We start from the raw sequence: 6000 nt of genomic DNA on the forward strand, positions 1-6000 counted from the left end.
GTTCACAGTTCAGTTATTGCTGAAGCCTGGCTTGGAGAATTTTGAGCATGACTACTAGCGTGTGAGATGAGTGCAATTGTTCGATCGTTTGAGCATTCTTTGGCATTGCCTTCCTTTGGGATTGGAATGAAAACTGACCTTTTCCAGTCCTGTGGCCACTGCTGAGTTTTCAACACTTTCACAGCATCATCTTTCAGGATTTGAACTAGCTCAACTGCAATTCCATCACGTCTACTAGCTTTGTGGTAGTGATGCTTTCTAAGGCCCACTTGATTTCACATTCCTAGAGGTCTGGCTCTAGGTCAGTGATCAATCCATCATGATTATTTTGGTCGTGAAGATCTTTTGTGTACAATTCTTCTGTGTATTCTTGTCACCTCTTCTTAATATCTTCTGCTTCTGTTAGGTCCATACAATTTCTGTCCTTTATTGAGCCCATCTTTGCATGAAATCTTCCCTTGGAAATTCTAATTTTCTTAAGAGATCTCTTGTTTTTCCTAGTCTGTTGTTTACCTCTATTTGCGTTGATCGCTGAGAAAGGCTTTTTTATCTCTCCTTGCTATTCTTTGGAACTCTACACTAAAATGCTTATATCTTTCCTTTGCTCCTTTGCTTTTCGCTTCTCTAATAGGGCATTAATTAATACCACAGTGGAGGCTTCTTTGATCTTTGAAAATCTCGAGGTTTTAGAGGACAGAAAATGATAAAAACTGGCCTTAGAGGAAAGCAGAAGCTTTATGAATTAAAATTGGTTTTAAAATAGGGCAGTTACCTCTATTGACTTAAGAAAATGCACAACTTGAGAGCTGTGAATTAAGTTTTATTTGGAACAAAATGAGGACTGTAGCCCAGGAGACAACAACTTAGATAAATCAGAGAGACCGCTCCAAAGAGGCAGGTGTAAGGCCAATATTAAGATTTTGGTGAAGGAAGCAACCAGGAGCTTATTTTACAAAGATTTTCTGCTAGTCAGTAGCTGATGTCACCGTGAAGGGGTTTAGTGCTTAGTGCTTTGCTAGATGTGACGATATAACAGTTCTATGAAAACTATATGCTATCTTGCATATAGGATAATTGTTACCATCTTTCAAAATTCCATATATATTTGTTAATATACTGTATTGAATTTCTCTTTCTGGCTTACTTCATTCTGTGTAATATGCTACAATTTCATCCACCTCATTAAAACTGACTCAAATATATATATATATATAAAATAGCTGAGTAATACCCCAGTGTATATATATATGACAGTTTCCTTTTCCATTCGTCTGTTGATGGACATCTAGGTTGCTTCCATGTCCTAGTTATTGTAAACGGCACTGCAGTTAACACTGGGATACACGTGTCTCTTTCAATTCTGGCTTCCTCGATGTGTATGGCCAGTAGTGGGATTGGTGGGTTGTATGGCAGTTCTATTTCCAGTTTTGAGGAATCTCCACACTGTTCTCCATAGAGGCTGTACTAGTTTGCATTCCCACTATCAGTGCAGGAGGGTCCCCTTTTCTCCACACCCTCTACAGCATTTATTGTTTGTAGACTTTGATGGCAGGCATTCTGACCAGTGTGAAATGGTACCTTTTTGTGGTTTTGAGTTGCATTTCTCTGATAATGAGTGATGTTGAGCATCTTCTCGTGTTTGTTAGCCATTTATATTTTTTCTTTGGAGAAATGTTCGTTTAGTTCTTTGGCCCATTTTTTGTTTGGGTGGGTGGTTTATTTTTCTGGTATGAGCTTTATGAGTTGCTTGTATATTTTTGAGATCTATTTTTCGTCAGTTGCTTTGTTTGCTATTATTTTCTTCCAGTCTGAAGGCTGCATTTTCACCTTGCTTATAGTTTCCTTCATTGTGCAAAAGTTTAAACTAGGTCCCATCTATTTATTTTTTTTTTCTTTCTGTTACTCTGGGAGGTGGATCATAAAGTATCTTCTGTGATTTATGTAAGAGAGTGTTCTTCTTAAGTACTCCTCCAACAGTTTTATAGTTTCTGGTCTTACATTAAAATTTGTACTCCATTTTGAGTTTATTTTTGTGTATGGTGTTAGAAAGTGTTCTCGGTTCGTTCTTTTTCAGGTGGTTGACCAGTTTCCCAGCACCACTTGTTAAAGAGATTACCTTTTTTCCATTGCATATTTTTGCCTCCTTGGTCAAAGATAAGGTGTACATAGGTGCGTGTGTTTATCTCTGGGCTTTCTATTCTGTCCCATTGATTGATATTTCTGTCTTTGTGCCAATACCATACTGTCTTGATGACTGTAACTTTGTAGCATAGGCCGAAGTCAGGCAGGTTGATTCCTCCATTTCCCTTCTTTCTCAAGATTGACTTTCTATTTGAGGTTGTATTTCCATACAAATTTTGAAATTATTGGTTCTCACTCTGTGAAAAATATCATTGGTAGCTTCATAGAGATTGTGCTGAATCTATAGATTGCTTTGAGTAATATACTCATTTTCATTATATTGGGTCTTCCAATCCATGAACATGGTATATTTCTGATTCTTCAGTATTCACAAATCAATCAATATGATACACCAGATTAACAATTTGGAAGCTAAATTGGAAGATAAAAAACATGATTATCTCAAAAGATGCTGAGAGAGCCTTTGACAAAATTCAGTATAATTTATGTTTTTTTTTTGTTTGTTTTTTTTTTTTAAGCTTAACAGAAAGTAGGCATAGAAGTAACATACCTCAATGCTGATACAAGTTCTGAAACAAATTCTGAGAAGGTTCTGAAACAAGGCAGAAGAATCAGACTGAATCTGCTCTGAACTTCGACCATCTTCCCAGTACCACACAGTTCTTCACTCAACCCCACTGAGGACCTACTCTTGTTTCTCTTGCTCCATAGAATGAGATGATGTTAGGACAGTTCCATTTCTATCATTTTCCTGTTAAAGAGGAAAAACGTGAATTGTATCATAAAAAAAATCTGGATAAGCCAAAATTGAAGAGAATTCTACAAAATAACTGGCCTCGAGTTTTGGCATCCAAGTAATACTGGCCTCATAGAATGAGTTAGGAAATGTTCCTTTCCATTTCTGTTGATACATTTAGAATGTGTTTATGGAGAACTGGAGTGACTTTTGATTTAAATAGTTGGTAGAATTCACCAACTATTCTGTCTGGGTCTAGGTATGGAGGGAAGGGGGCGTTTGGAAGTTCACTGGGGAAGAAGTTAAAAATTACTGTCTATGTCTTTACTATTCAGATTTTTATTCTCAAATCAATTTCAATCATTTGTGTATTTCTTGAAACTCGTCCATTTCATCTATTGTTTTTTCTAATTTGTCCCATGTTATTTCCTTAAAATTATATTTATTTACCTTAAGTTGGCAGTAATTTTTCCTATTTTATTCCTAACAGTAATTTGAGTCCTCCCTTTGATCAATAATGTTAAAGTTGTGTCGATCTTTCTAAATAACCAGATTTTGATTTGCTGATTCTCTCTGTGGTTTTTCTCTTCTTTATTTCATTTATTTTGCTCCTATACTTATTGTTGACTATGTCTGCTTCACATGAGTTACTTTGCTATGTACACTAACAGATGTGCTGTGTTTTTGTCTTCATTATTCTCAAAGTGCATTTGACCATTGAACAACAGGAATGTGAACTGTGCAGGCCCAAGGTTGTTTTTTGTTGTTGTTTTTTTTCCTATGCTAATAGTATAGCAGTGCAATATCTGCAGCTGGTTGAATCAGCAGAGGTGAAATCATGGATGTGGAAGAAACACATAGATGGAGTGCCCACTATAATTTATACACAAATTGGTGACTTCAGAAACAGTTGATGTCCTAAGTCCCACATTGCTTAAGAGTCAACTGTATTGTCTTCTGTTTCTTATGATTCTTTCTTTCTTCCTTTAATTATTTAAGAGTATGTTCTTAATTTCCAAATATAGATGTGTTTCTCATTTTTTTTTTGTTTTCTAAATTGATTTTATTCAGAGGATGTATATGATTTCAATACTTTCATATTTATTTAGTTTTGTCTTATGTCCTAGCATGTAGGTTATCCTGAGAATGTTTCATGCACTCTTAAGAAGAATGAATTCCCTGCATTGGATAGATTGCTCTACAGATACACGTTAGGAACACCTGGCTTATATTATCATTCACTTCGTTATTTGATAGTTGGTATTCTTCCTAGTCTTCTATCGTTTATTGAAATTGGATTAGAAAGTCTATCAATTGTTATTTAATGGTCTATTTCTCTTCGCAGTTCTATCAGATGTATTTTTTCCTCCATGCAGTTTTAAGTTGTTAGGTTCGTATATAATTGTTATGTGTTCCTAATAGAGTCACATTTTTATCATTATAAACTGTTCTTCTTTATTCCTAATAGTTATTAATAATTTTTTTTTGGTTGACATTATAGTATAGTGAATTCTTTCATTGGTTGATATTTGCATGATATATAATTTTTAGTCATTTCACACAAAATCTACATCTTTCACTCTGAATTTTGTCTCCGACAGAGCATAAAGTTGGATTATTGTTTTATTTATATTGAGTCTCCAACTGACTGCTATTTGATTAGATTGTTCAATTCATTCATATTGTATCATTGTAAATATGATCAAAGTTAAGCCTTTTTCTTGTTTTTTTTTTTAATTGAATTTTTGCCCTTCTCATTACCTTCATATGTAAGTGATTGACATTAGTGTAGCAGTTGTTCTGATTTCATGATATATATATGTATTAATTTAATTGGAAGCTAATTACATTATTGTATTGGTTGTGGCATGTATTGACATGAATCTGCGCTGGGTGTACATGTATTCCAAATTTTGAACCGTCCTCGCCCCTCCCTCCCCATCCCATCTCTCTGATTCATCCCAGTGCACCAGCCCCGAGCATCCTGTGTCATGCATCGAACCTGGACTGGCGATTCGTTTCACATATGATAATATACCTGTTTCAATGCCATTCTTCCAAATCATTCCATTCTTGTCCTCTCCCAAGGAGTCCAAAAGTCTGTTCAATACATCTCTGTGTCTTTTGCTGTCTTGTATACAGGATTATCATTATCATCTTTCTAACTTCCATATATATGTGTTACTATACTACATTGGTGTTTTACTTTCTGACTTACTTCACTTTATATAATAGGCTCCAGGTTCATCCAAGTCATTAGAACTAATTCAAATGCATTGTTTTTTATGGCTGAGTAATACTCCGTTGTGTATATGTACCAAAGCTTTCTTATCCATTCGTCTGCAGATGAACATCTAGGTTGCTTCAATATCCTGGCTATTATAAACAGTGCTGCGATGAACATTGGAGTACAGGTGTCTCTTTCAATTCTGGTTTCCTTGGTGTGTATGCCCAGGAGTGTGATTGCTGGATCATATGGCAGTTCTATTTCCAGTTTTTTGAGGAATCTCCACACTGTTCTCCATAGTGGTTGTACTAGTTCGCATTCCCACCAACAGTGTAAGAGGGTTCCCTTTTCTTCACACCCTGTCCAGCATTTATTGCTTGTAGACTTTTGGATGGCAGCCATTCTGACTGGCGTGAAATGGTACCTCATTGTGGTTTTGATTTGCATTTCTCTGATTATGAGTGACGTTGAGCATCTCTTCATGTGTTTGGTAGCTATCTGTATGTCTTCCTTGGAGAAATGTCTGTTTAGTTCTTTGGCCCATTTTTTGATTGGGTCATTTATTTTTCTGGAATTGAGCTGCAGGAGTTGACTGTATATTTTGAAGATTAATTCTTTGTCAGTTGTTTTATATGCCATGATTTTCTCCCATTCTGAAGGCTGTCTTTTCAGCTTGCTTATAGTTTTCTTTGCTGTGCAGAAGCTTTAATTTTAATTAGGTCCCATTTGTTTATTTTTGCTTTTCTTTCCATCATTCTGGGAGGTGGGTCATGGCGGATCCAGCTATGGTTTATGTCGGAGAGTGTTTTGCCTATTTTCTCCTCTAGGAGTTATATACTTTTTGGTCATACATTTAGACTTTAATCCATTTTGAGTTTATTTTTCTGTATGGTGT

The sequence above is a fragment of the Moschus berezovskii genome, chromosome Y (assembly GCF_049115385.1).
Source record: "Moschus berezovskii isolate FMDL1 chromosome Y, NW_MosBer_1.0, whole genome shotgun sequence".
Taxonomy (NCBI): Eukaryota; Metazoa; Chordata; class Mammalia; order Artiodactyla; family Moschidae; genus Moschus; species Moschus berezovskii.